Source organism: Pseudophryne corroboree, chromosome 3 (assembly GCF_028390025.1).
Source record: "Pseudophryne corroboree isolate aPseCor3 chromosome 3, aPseCor3.hap2, whole genome shotgun sequence".
Taxonomy (NCBI): domain Eukaryota; kingdom Metazoa; phylum Chordata; class Amphibia; order Anura; family Myobatrachidae; genus Pseudophryne; species Pseudophryne corroboree.
The window spans coordinates 30,078,969-30,090,488 of NC_086446.1; the positions used below are offsets into that span (position 1 = coordinate 30,078,969).

Consider the following 11,520-nt stretch of genomic DNA (forward strand, 5'->3'; position numbering starts at 1 on the left):
CGTGAGGAGATGGACGCATATCTGGAAGATCAGTTCCCTCTCCTTGCTGACTTTAACCACTGGTTCCCTGGCCTTACTGAAATTATCCCCAGCACCAGTAACATGCCCTGATGGTCTAGTGCAGTCCACAGCCGTGGCTTGGGTGCACATCAGCACCTCGGGTCTGTCCCTCGGGATGCTGCGATCTCGGGTCCAGCAAGCAGGAGCCAGCCTTACCTGCCCCCCGTGCCCTGGTTGAAGTCCGGGGTTCCCCTGTGCACCCCTTCTAGTAAAGGCTTTACAGGGTCCCTGCCGAAAGTTCCTCCCCGTGGCTGGAGTCGCGGCTCCAGCGGGAAGGGGGGGGCGGGTGTTGGAGAAGCAGCGCTGCATAATCTATTGTGAAAACTCTGGGGGAAAAAATCGTAAAAGAAAAGCTTGGGTTGTATAAAGCAGCACCACTGTTGAAACGGTGACCAGCTCCTGCTGGTACCAAACTCAAACTGAAGAGCCCAAGCTGAGGGCGGGCAATGTGGGAGAAGGACCAGTGCATCTTGGGAGCTTAAAAAGCTGAACTTTTCGGTGCCATGATCCCGGTCTCCACCATCATACCCCAAGGTCATCCCTGTGGATGCTTATGGACCCTGAAGAAGAAAATACATTGTGGTCTAAGGCTGTCACTTCTGCTTAGATACAGTATACGAAACGCGTCAGCGGGAGTGAGAGGGCACCACTGGACCCACAGTATGACGGTATCCATCTAGGAGCAATTCCTCACCCTCCTTGTAACCGGGAAGCCTCTGGCTTGGTGATGACATACCTGCTTATACTATGCTGAATGACGCAAGGCCTTAATGGATGCTTTTGTGTGTGGTACAGACGTGTCCTCTCCTTTTGTTATTGCAGTTCTTCCCACGATGCAAACGTATCATGGCAGCCGCTATGACCCGCTATGCTGCCAGAACTTACAGCCACAGGTCTGCTATGTTAAGTCAACGGGCAGCGGGAGCGTGTGGGGATTCGCATGCAATACAGCAACGTTCTAAAAGGATTGTATATTTTGACACACATATTATAATAGAATTTTAGTACCTACCGGTAAATCCTTTTCTCTTAGTCCGTAGAGGATGCTGGGGATGCTTCAAGAACCATGGGGTATAGACGGGATCCGCAGGAGACATAGGCACACTTTAAGACTTTGAATGGGTGTGAACTGGCTCCTCCCTCTATGCCCCTCCTCCAGACTGTGCCCAGGGAGACGGACATTTCGAGGAAAGAATTTATTGATAAACCACGGTGAGCATTTTACCAGCTCACACCTCCAGTATGCCGCAGAACATGGCATTCAATCGAAAGCCAGCCGACGGCATGAAGAATATGCAGCAATACGCTGACATAAAGCGTAACACAACCTGTGTGTGTAAACACAACCAATAACAGCATAACGCATGCCACGGCATCAATATCATCAGCCACAGGCTGACTTAAACAGAACACACCAAGTGTGTAAACATACCCAATAACTGCAGATACAGTACGCACTGGGACGGGCGCCCAGCATCCTCCACGGACTAAGAGAAAAGGATTTACCGGTAGGTATTAAAATCCTATTTTCTCATACGTCCTAGAGGATGCTGGGGATGCTTCAAGAACCATGGAATTTATACCAAAGCTCTAGAACGGGCGGGAGAGTGCGGACGACTCTGCAGCACCGATTGACCAAACAAGAGGTCCACATCAGCCAGGGTATCAAACCTGTAACTTCGTAAAGGTGTTTGATCCCGACCAAGTAGCAGCTCAGCAAAGCTGTAATGCCAAGACCACTCGGGCAGCCGCCCAGGATGAGCCCACCTTTCTAGTAGAATGGGCCTTCACCGAGTTTGGCAACGGCAATCCTGCCGTAGAATGATCCCGCTGAATCGTATTACAGATCCAGCGCGCAATAGTCTGCTTGGAAGCAGGAGCCCCAATCTTGTTGGGAGCCCATAGGACAAACATAACCTCTGTTTTCCTAATATGAGCCGTTCTGGCGACATATATTTTTAATGCTCTGACCACATCGAGAGACTTCGATTCCGCCAAGGTGTCAGTAGCCACTGGCACCACAATAGGCTGGTTTACGTGAAACCACTTTTGGCAGAAATTGCTGACGAGTTCTTAACTCCGCTCTATCAGCATGGAAGATTAAATAGGGCTTTTGTGAGACAAAGCCGCCAATGCAGATACCCGCCTTGCGGATGCTAAGGCCAACATCATGGCCACTTTCCAAGCAAGAAATTTTAATGCAACCTTATGAAAAGGTTCAAACCAATGAGATTGCAGGAACTGCAACAGCACATTAAGATCTCATGGAGCCACAGGGGGCACAAAAGGAGGTTGGATGTGCAACACGCCTTTCAAGAAGGTCTGTATATCTGGAAGGAAGGCCTTTCCTTCTGAAAGAAAATTGATAATGACGAAATTTGTACTTTAATGGAGCCTAACTTTAGGCCCGCCCCCACATTTGCTTGTAAAATATGGAGCAACCGCCCCAGCTGAAAATCCCCCGTTTTAGGAGCTTTCTTAGATTCACACCAAGACACATATTTCCTCCAAATACGGTGGTAACGCTTTGTCGTTACTTCTTTCCTAGCCTAAAGAAGTGTGGGAATTACTTCACTGGGAATACCCTTCCGGGCTATGATTTGGCGTTCAACCGCCATGCCGTCAACGCAGCCGCGGTAAGTCTTGATACACGCACAGCCCCTGTTGTAACAGGACCTCTCGAAGAAGAAGAGGCCAGGGATATTCTATGAGCAACTCCTGAAGATCTGGATACCAGGCCCTCTATCACTGACCTGGTTGGAGAGTGTTGTGGACTCGGGGCTTCTTCCGGTGACCGGGAAGAGGAACCGCTACTGGGTCGCAGTAGAGATGGCCGGATGTAGGTCTTCCTCATACAGGATAAAGACGGTAGGCAGGAGGCACGGAGGAATGCTTGAAGGTCTCCTGAAAGACAAGACTTGTAAAAGTGTTGAGTGCTGAGGCACAGAGGTGCTGGAGATATTGAGGTGCTGGAGGCACTGAAGTGCTGGAGGCACAGAGGTGCAGAGGCACGGAGGTGCTGAGGCACGGAGGTGCTGGAGGCACAGAGGTGCAGAGGTACGGAGGTGCTGAGGCACGGAGGTGCTGGAGGCACAGAGGTGCTGGGAGGCACGGAGGTGCGTAGAGGCGCTCGGGCGCTTGGAGGTACTGATGTGCTTGGAGGCACGGAGGTGTGTGGTGGCGCTCGGAGGCACTGATGTGCTTGGAGGCACGGATGTGCGTGGTGGCGCTCGGAGGCACTGATGTGCTTGGAGGCACGGAGGTGCGTGGTGGCGCTCGGGCGCTTGGAGGCACTGATGTGCTTGGAGGCACGGAGGTGCGTGGTGGCGCTCGGGCGCTTGGAGGCACTGATGTGCTTGGAGGCACGGAGGTGCATGGTGGCGCTCGGAGGCACTGATGTGCTTGGAGGCACGGAGGTGCGTGGTGGCGCTCGGGCGCTTGGAGACACTGTAATGCTGGGAGGCACGGAGATGCTTGGGAACACTGAGATGCTGGAAACACAGATATGCTTGGAGACACAGAAGTAGCAGGAACAAGGGAGCTCTGGAGATCAAGGTTTCTGACAGACAGAATTGATGATACACAGGCGCCGGATCTCTGCCCGGCGTCTGACTTTAAACCTCCCGCCTTTGCCTGATTGGCGGAGCGGGCAGGTGACGTCAGCCCCGCTCCGCCTACCTGACCTCAGTCAACATGGCGGCGCCCTCGCTCCGGGAAGCCGCCGAGGAGACCCACCGACCCGACGCCGGAACCCCGAGACCGCCGGAGGAGAGAGGTGCCAGGCCATCCAGGACACCCGCAGAGGCAAGCGCGGCCGCCGCTGCCCGCGAGGTGTGACAGTACCCCCTCCTCCAGGAGTGGCCCCTGGACACTTTTCGGGCTTAGTTGGATGTCTGGAGTGGAAGATCCGAACCAGTCGGGGAGCCGTTACCTCAGTAGCATTGATCCAACTTCTCTCCTCAGGACCATAACCTTTCCACTCTACCAAGTACTGTAGTTTTTTATGAAGATAACGAGAGTCAAGAATAGCTTTGATTTCAAATTCTGTCCCAGCTTCAGACACTAAAGAAGTTGGCCTAGGGGATGCTGAGTGGAACCGATTCAGAATGAGGGGGCGGAGGAGAGAGACGTGAAAGGAGTTTGGAATTCGAAGGTGGGAAGGCAACCCTAATTTGCAAACGACCGGGTTCAAGACTTGCAGCACTGAGAAAGGACCAATGAACCTTGGGGCAAATTTCATAGTAGGTACTTTCAAACGAAGATTGCGGGTAGAGAGCCATACCTTGTCGCCAACCTTATATTGAGGAGCTGCTCGTCGCTTCCTATCCGCAAAGAATTTATAGCGACCGGAAACTCTCTTGAGATTGGCATGAACTCGACTCCAGATTTGGTTAAAATGTCGGAGAGTAGAGGCTGCAGCAGGAACTTCTTCTGGAGGACAAATGGGCAACTCCGGAACTTGGGGATGAAATCCATAATTAATAAAGAATGGAGACTCACCAGTTGAAGAATGATATAGATGGTTGTGGGCAAACTCGGCCCAAGGCAATAACTCCACCCAGTTATCTTGAGAAGGAGAAAGGTAAACACGGAGAAAAGTCTCTAGATCCTGATTGACACGTTCAGTTTGCCCATTAGTCTGTGGATGGTAAGCAGAAGAGAACTTGAGTTTAATTTGTAGAGTTGAACAGAGGGCTCTCCAGAATCTTGCTGTAAACTGTACCCCTCGATCTGAGACTATTTCTAGAGGTAACCCGTGCAGGCGGAAATGCTCCTGGATAAATAACAGGGCCAACTTGGAAGCGGATGGTAATCCGGTCAACGGAACAAAATGTGCCATCTTAGAGAATCGGTCAATAATCACCCAAATGGTGTTATGACCCTTAGAGAGAGGTAGTTCAGTAACAAAGTCCATTGAGATATGAGTCCAAGGCCTTTTAGGAATGGATAAAGGATGCAACAAGCCCGCAGGCGGCAGACGTGGAGTTTTGTGCTGAGCACATTGAGGACACGAATTAACATACTCTTGAACATCTTTTTTCAGTGTCCCACCAGTACGATCTTCGCAGAAATTCCCACATTTTCGGAACTCCCGGATGACCAGAAAACTTAGAAGTGTGAGCCCACTGCAACAGTCTTGGTCGAAATTTAACTGGTACCGACATTCTTCCAGGAGGAGGGCCCAACCCAGTGGGAGCTGCAGAAATAGAGATGGGACTAAGGATTAATGCCTTCTCCATTGTATTCTCCTCATCCGAAGCCATCACTGAACGGGATAAGGCATCCGCCTTGGTATTAAGAGTTCCAGCCCGATACTTGATGATAAAGGAAAATCTGGCAAAGAAGAGCGCCCATCTTGCCTGACGGGGATTCAAACATTGGGCCGTCTTTAGGTACAGTAAATTCTTGTGATCCGTAAAAATTGTAATTAAGTGTTTAGCACCCTCCAGAAGATATCTCCATTCTTCTAAAGCAGATTTAATTGCCAGCAGCTCTTTGTCTCCAATGGTGTAATTTAATTCAGCAGGGGAGAACTTGCGAGAATGGAAACCACACGGATGCAACTTCCCATCTGAGGCGTACTGCGAAAGTACAGCACCTATGCCTACCGTGGAAGCATCAACCTCCAGAAAGAATGGTTTTAGGAAATCTGGCTGCTGAAGTACGGGAGCGGACATAAAGGCTGTCTTCAGCTGTTTGAACGCTGCTACTGCTTCAGAAGGCCAATTGCTTGGGTCAGCCCCTTTCTTAGTCAGAGCAGTAATAGGTGCCACGATAGTAGAGAAACCTCTTATAAATTTTCGATAATAATTCGTGAATCCTAGAAATCGTTGCACTGCTTTCAAGGAAAGAGGTTGAGTCCAATCTCGGATGGCCGAGAGCTTCTCCGGATCCATACGCAATTCAGTTCCAGAAATAATGTAGCCCAAAAATGAAATAGAAGGAACCTCAAAGGTGCACTTGGAGATTTTGCCATAAAGATGGTTCTCGCGCAACCGAAGGAGTACTTCCTTAACTTGTAGTCGGTGCTCAGAAAGATTCTTCGAAAATATCAGAATGTCATACAAATAGACTACTACATTCAGATACAACATGTCCCGAAAAACTTCATTAATGAATCCCTGAAAGACGGCGGGGGCGTTGCTGAGGCCAAATGGCATTACCAGGTACTCGTAATGCCCATCTCTAGTATTGAAAGCCGTCTTCCACTCATCCCCTTGTCGAATACGTATCAGATTGTATGCTCCCCTTAAGTCAAGCTTAGTAAGCACTCGAGCTCCACGCACTCTATCAAAAAGCTCTGTGATGAGCGGCAGAGGATACTTGTTCTTAATGGTGACTTCATTTAAACCACGATAGTCAATACATGGTCTCAGGCCTCCATCTTTTTTTTTTACAAAGAAGAAGCCAGCTCCCGCTGGGGAAGTGGAGGGACGGATGAACCCCTTCTGCAAATTCGACTTAATGTACTCTGACATAGCTTGTGTCTCTGGAACCGACAAAGGATAAGTGCGACCTCGGGGCGGCATTTTTCCAGGAATAAGCTCAATAGGACAGTCCCAGGGCCTATACGGAGGTAATTTATCAGCCGCCTGTTCCGAGAAGACATCTAAAAATTCTCGATAAGCCTCTGGAATAGACTCCACGTCCAACTTGGCCGATGCACGAAGTGGAACGACAGGAGCAAGACAATTCAATCGACCGAAAGGGCTCCAAGAAATTATTTGTGTCGACCCCCAGTCGACATGAGGGTTGTGAAGCCTGAGCCAGGGAAGACCCAAAACGAGATCATGAGACATCTCCTGAATAACCAGAAACTCCAGTTGTTCTCGGTGCAAAGCTCCCACTTGTAGCTGAATTGACTCAGACTGACTCGTAATCAAGGCGTTAGGAATTTGAACACCGTTAATAGCTGTGATCGTAATAGGTCGCTCGACCAACTGTAACTTCAAGCCCAAACTCTGGGCGCAGGAGAGAGAAATAAAATTCCCCGCAGCTCCTGAATCCAATAGAGCCATAATAGTTTTGACTTCTGTTTCAGTAGACAAAGATACTGAGAGTAAACAGTCCACTACTGGAGAAGATTGAGAAACCACACCCAGCTTGACTTCCCCGAAACAGGCTAGGACTGCCCGTTTCCCGGGCGAGATTTGAAAAGCTTGAGAAAGTGATCCGCGGCTCCACAGTAGAGGCAAAGTCTATTCTCACACCGACGCTGTCGCTCCTCTGGAGACAGTTGAGACCGATTAATCTGCATGGGTTCGTCTGGAGCTGTCGTAACCGATTGTTTAGATGGAGGAGCCCGGAATCTGCATCGATCAGACCGAGAACGTTCGCCGACTCGTTCCTGCATGCGGAGATCCACTTTCACACAGAGCGAGATCAACTGTTCCAAAGAATCTGGCAAATCCCTTGTAATCAATTCGTCTTTAAGACGGTCGGACAGCCCGTTCCAGAAAGCGGCCCGTAAGGCATCATTATTCCAGTGCAATTCGGAGGCTATGGTCTGAAAATGAATCACATACTGACCTACTGAACGGGAGCCTTGTCGAACTCGGAGTAGATCTGAAGAGGCAGCGGTCGTTCTGCCAGGCTCATCAAAGATCCTGCGGAAAGATGAGAAGAAATTGGTGTAGCTGGAAACCAAAGGATCCGATCGCTCCCATAACGGAGACACCCATTCCAGCGCTGAGCCCTCAAGCAAGGAAATAATGTATGCTACTTTGGATCGATCCGTGGGGAAGTTGTGTGCGAGGAGTTCAAACTGTACCTCGCACTGGTTAAGAAAACCACGGCAATTCTTCGGGTTGCCGTTGTAGCGAGAGGGAGTGGGAAGCTGAAGGCGTGACCTGGTTCCGGACACAGCGTGAGCATTATCGGGAGCGACTACCGGAGCGGGCACCGGAGCTGGAACCGGAACTACTGAAGCCAGGGAAACCTGAATTTGATCCAGCCTGCCGGATAGTTCTTGGAGATACCGCATCACCTGGTTTTGCACCGCCTCTTGACTCTGAACACGGGAAGCCAGATCTTGGATGGCACTCGCTTCTGGGTTCCGATTCCCCGGGTCCATGTGGCCTGTGTATACTATCACTGACCTGGTTGCAGAGTGTTGTGGACTCAGGGCTTCTTCCGGTGACCGGGAAGAGGAACCGCTACTGGGTCGCAGTAGAGATGGCCGGATGTAGGTCTTCCTCATACAGGATAAAGACGGTAGGCAGGAGGCACGGAGGAATGCTTGAAGGTCTCCTGAAAGACAAGACTTGTAAAAGTGTTGAGTGCTGAGGCACAGAGGTGCTGGAGATATTGAGGTGCTGGAGGCACTGAAGTGCTGGAGGCACAGAGGTGCAGAGGTACGGAGGTGCTGAGGAACGGAGGTGCAGAGGTACGGAGGTGCTGAGGCACGGAGGTGCTGGAGGCACAGAGGTGCTGGGAGGCACGGAGGTGCGTAGAGGCGCTCGGGCGCTTGGAGGTACTGATGTGCTTGGAGGCACGGAGGTGCGTGGTGGCGCTCTGGCGCTTGGAGGCACTGATGCGCTTGGAGGCACGGAGGTGCGTGGTGGCGCTTGGAGGCACTGATGTGCTTGGAGGCACGGAGGTGCGTGGTGGCGCTCGGGCGCTCGGAGGCACTGATACGCTTGGAGGCACGGAGGTGCGTGGTGGCGCTCGGGCGCTTGGAGGCACTGATGTGCTTGGAGGCACGGAGGTGCGTGGTGGCGCTCGGGCGCTTGGAGGCACTGATGTGCTTGGAGGCATGGAGGTGCGTGGTGGCGCTCGGGCGCTTGGAGGCACTGATGTGCTTGGAGGCACAAAGGTGCGTGGTGGCGCTCGGGCGCTTGGAGACACTGTAATGCTGGGAGGCACGGAGATGCTTGGGAACACTGAGATGCTGGAAACACAGATATGCTTGGAGACACAGAAGTAGCAGGAACAAGGGAGCTCTGGAGATCACGGTTTCTGACAGGCAGAATTGATGATACACAGGCGCCGGATCTCTGCCTGGCGTCTGACTTTAAACCTCCCGCCTTTGCCTGATTGGCGGAGCGGGCAGGTGACGTCAGCCCCGCTCCGCCTACCTGACCTCAGTCAACATGGCGGCGCCCTCGCTTCGGGAAGCCGCCAAGGAGACCCACCGACCCGACGCCGGAACCCCGAGACCGCCGGAGGAGAGAGGCGCCAGGCCATCCAGGACACCCGCAGAGGCATGCGCGGCCGCCGCTGCCCGCGAGGTGTGACACCCTCCTTGGCCAGTTTGGAACAAAGAGTATCGCCTGAACCCTTGTTTCTCTTCTGATCTCTATCACCTTGGAATGATTGGAAGTGGAGGGAACACCTAGACCGCCTGAAACACCCACGGTGTCACCAGGGCGTCCACCTCTATTACTTGAGGGGCCCTCGACCTGGAACAATATTTTGAAAGTTGCTTATTGAGGCGAAACGTCAACATGTCTATTTGAGGAATTCCCCAACGACTTGACACTTCTGCAAAGACCTCTTGTTGAAGACCCCACTCTACTGAATGGAGATCGTGTCTGCTGAGGAAGTCTGTTCCCCAGTTGTCCCCACCCGAAATAAAGACTGCTGACAGAGCGTTTACATGCCTTCCCGCCCAGCGGAAAACTTTTGTGGCTTCTGCCATCTCCGCTCTGCTCTCCGATCCGCCCTGACGGATTACGTACGCCACTGCTGTATGTAGTCCAACTGAATTAAGACGGGCAGACCACGAACAAGATGTTCCAGAATGTTTATGTGCAGACAAGCTTTCTAGCTTGACCATTTTCCCTGGAAATTCGTTTCCCCCTGAATGACTGCTCCCCGGCCCTGGAGACTTGCATCCCTGGACACCAGGATCCCATCGTGGATCGCGAACCTTCATCCCTCTAAGAGGTGAGAACTGAGCAGCCACCACAGGAGAGAAATTCTGGTCCTGGAAGATAAGATTATCTTCCGGTGCATGAGCAGGTGAGACCCCAACCACATGTCCAATTGGTCCCGCTAAAAAACTCTCTGGCATTTAACCTGCTCACTGAATGGCCTCGTAGGCCGCAACTCTATTTTCATCAATGGAACGTATTGATGGATTAACACTGTTGTAGATCTGACCCGACTCTGGATCTTCAAAGTTCTTTCCATTGGAAGAAACTAACTCTCAACAGTTCTGTATCTAACATCTTTTTCAACGCCAACAACCGCGTCGTTGGGATCAACCGTGATTCTTGTAAGTTTAGGAGCCAACCACTTTGTTGACGCTCCGTCAGGGATAAAACAACGTTTTGCACCACTTGTTTCTTACCCTCCCCGTACGCCGGAGAGCGTCCCAGTACAGAGTAATAATGACTCTTTACTATTGAAGAAAACCATCATACCGCCATCACCCCAGTGAATTGGCACTGACAATCCTGAACAGCAAAACCAGGTAAGCCTAATGCGGAAGAACCGTATTTAAACCCTCTTTCTCCTTAACAGATTGGAGATCCCTGCCCCGAGAGATTCCATCTTGTAGTTCAACTTCTTAAGTAGAAATTGTTTGGAATTGTTCTGACCGAGCCTTCCGGCCTCAGAAGCACGAAAAACCTGGAATCACAGCTTTTATCCTTTTTATTTTTTGGGTGTGACCGGGACAGCAGGACAATGACCTGATCCTGACCCAACTCATGTATGGCGTCGCATACTACCTCCCCATCCAAAGGAGAATTGGAAAGGTTTATTTGAAAAATCAGTGAGGAAAATCGTCTGGAAACTCCAGTATGTCCCCCTTGGGACTCTATTCATTAAAGTCACTGGTCCATGTCCGTTCCAGGACTGACTGAAGAGTATTAGACGTGGTCCCACCGGTGTGGGCTCCCGCAAGATAGACCCAGTGACATGCTGTGGATGTGGTAGAAACAGAGGAGGATTCCTGTTTCTGCGAATTTGAAAAGGCTGCTGACCTTTTACCTTTTCACCTTCCTCTACTTGCAAAGAAAGGGAAAACCGTATCCATTCGGTCGAAACGACTGCATCCTACAATAATGCGTCACCAACCGTTGTGAGGGAACATAGGTCAAGAAGGTAGACTTACCAGTGGTATCTGCCGAGACCAACTTAACAAAGCCATCCCCAAACCAGGTTTCACCTTCATAGGGAAGATACTCCAGTTCTTCTCGGAGTCAACCTCAGCATTTCCTTGGTGAATCCACAACGCTCTCCTAGTCGAGACCGCCATGGAAGTGGCTCGCGAAAACAAGAGTCCAATATCCCTTGTAGTCGCACAGCAGTATGCTGCAATGATATAGACATGACTCAAATTAAGTTGCATAAAACTACTCCCCCATGCGCATGTAATGCAAGCATAAACAACATACATGCGGACACATAATTAAAGTATCACATATCTTCCTGCATATGATCCTTTGTGACAGGGCCCCGTGCATACCAGGGGGTGACTCTCACCTTCTATCCATTGAGAAGGACAAACCT

The 11,520-nt window shown here is 51.0% G+C and overlaps 1 protein-coding gene across 1 annotated transcript in view; it reads left to right on the top strand.

Moving 5' to 3' along the window:
* The window catches only part of LOC135054595 (oocyte zinc finger protein XlCOF6.1-like), a 164,661-nt gene that overhangs the window by 103,256 nt on the left and 49,885 nt on the right, over positions 1 to 11,520 (top strand). The gene's annotated exons all lie outside the window — the stretch shown is intronic.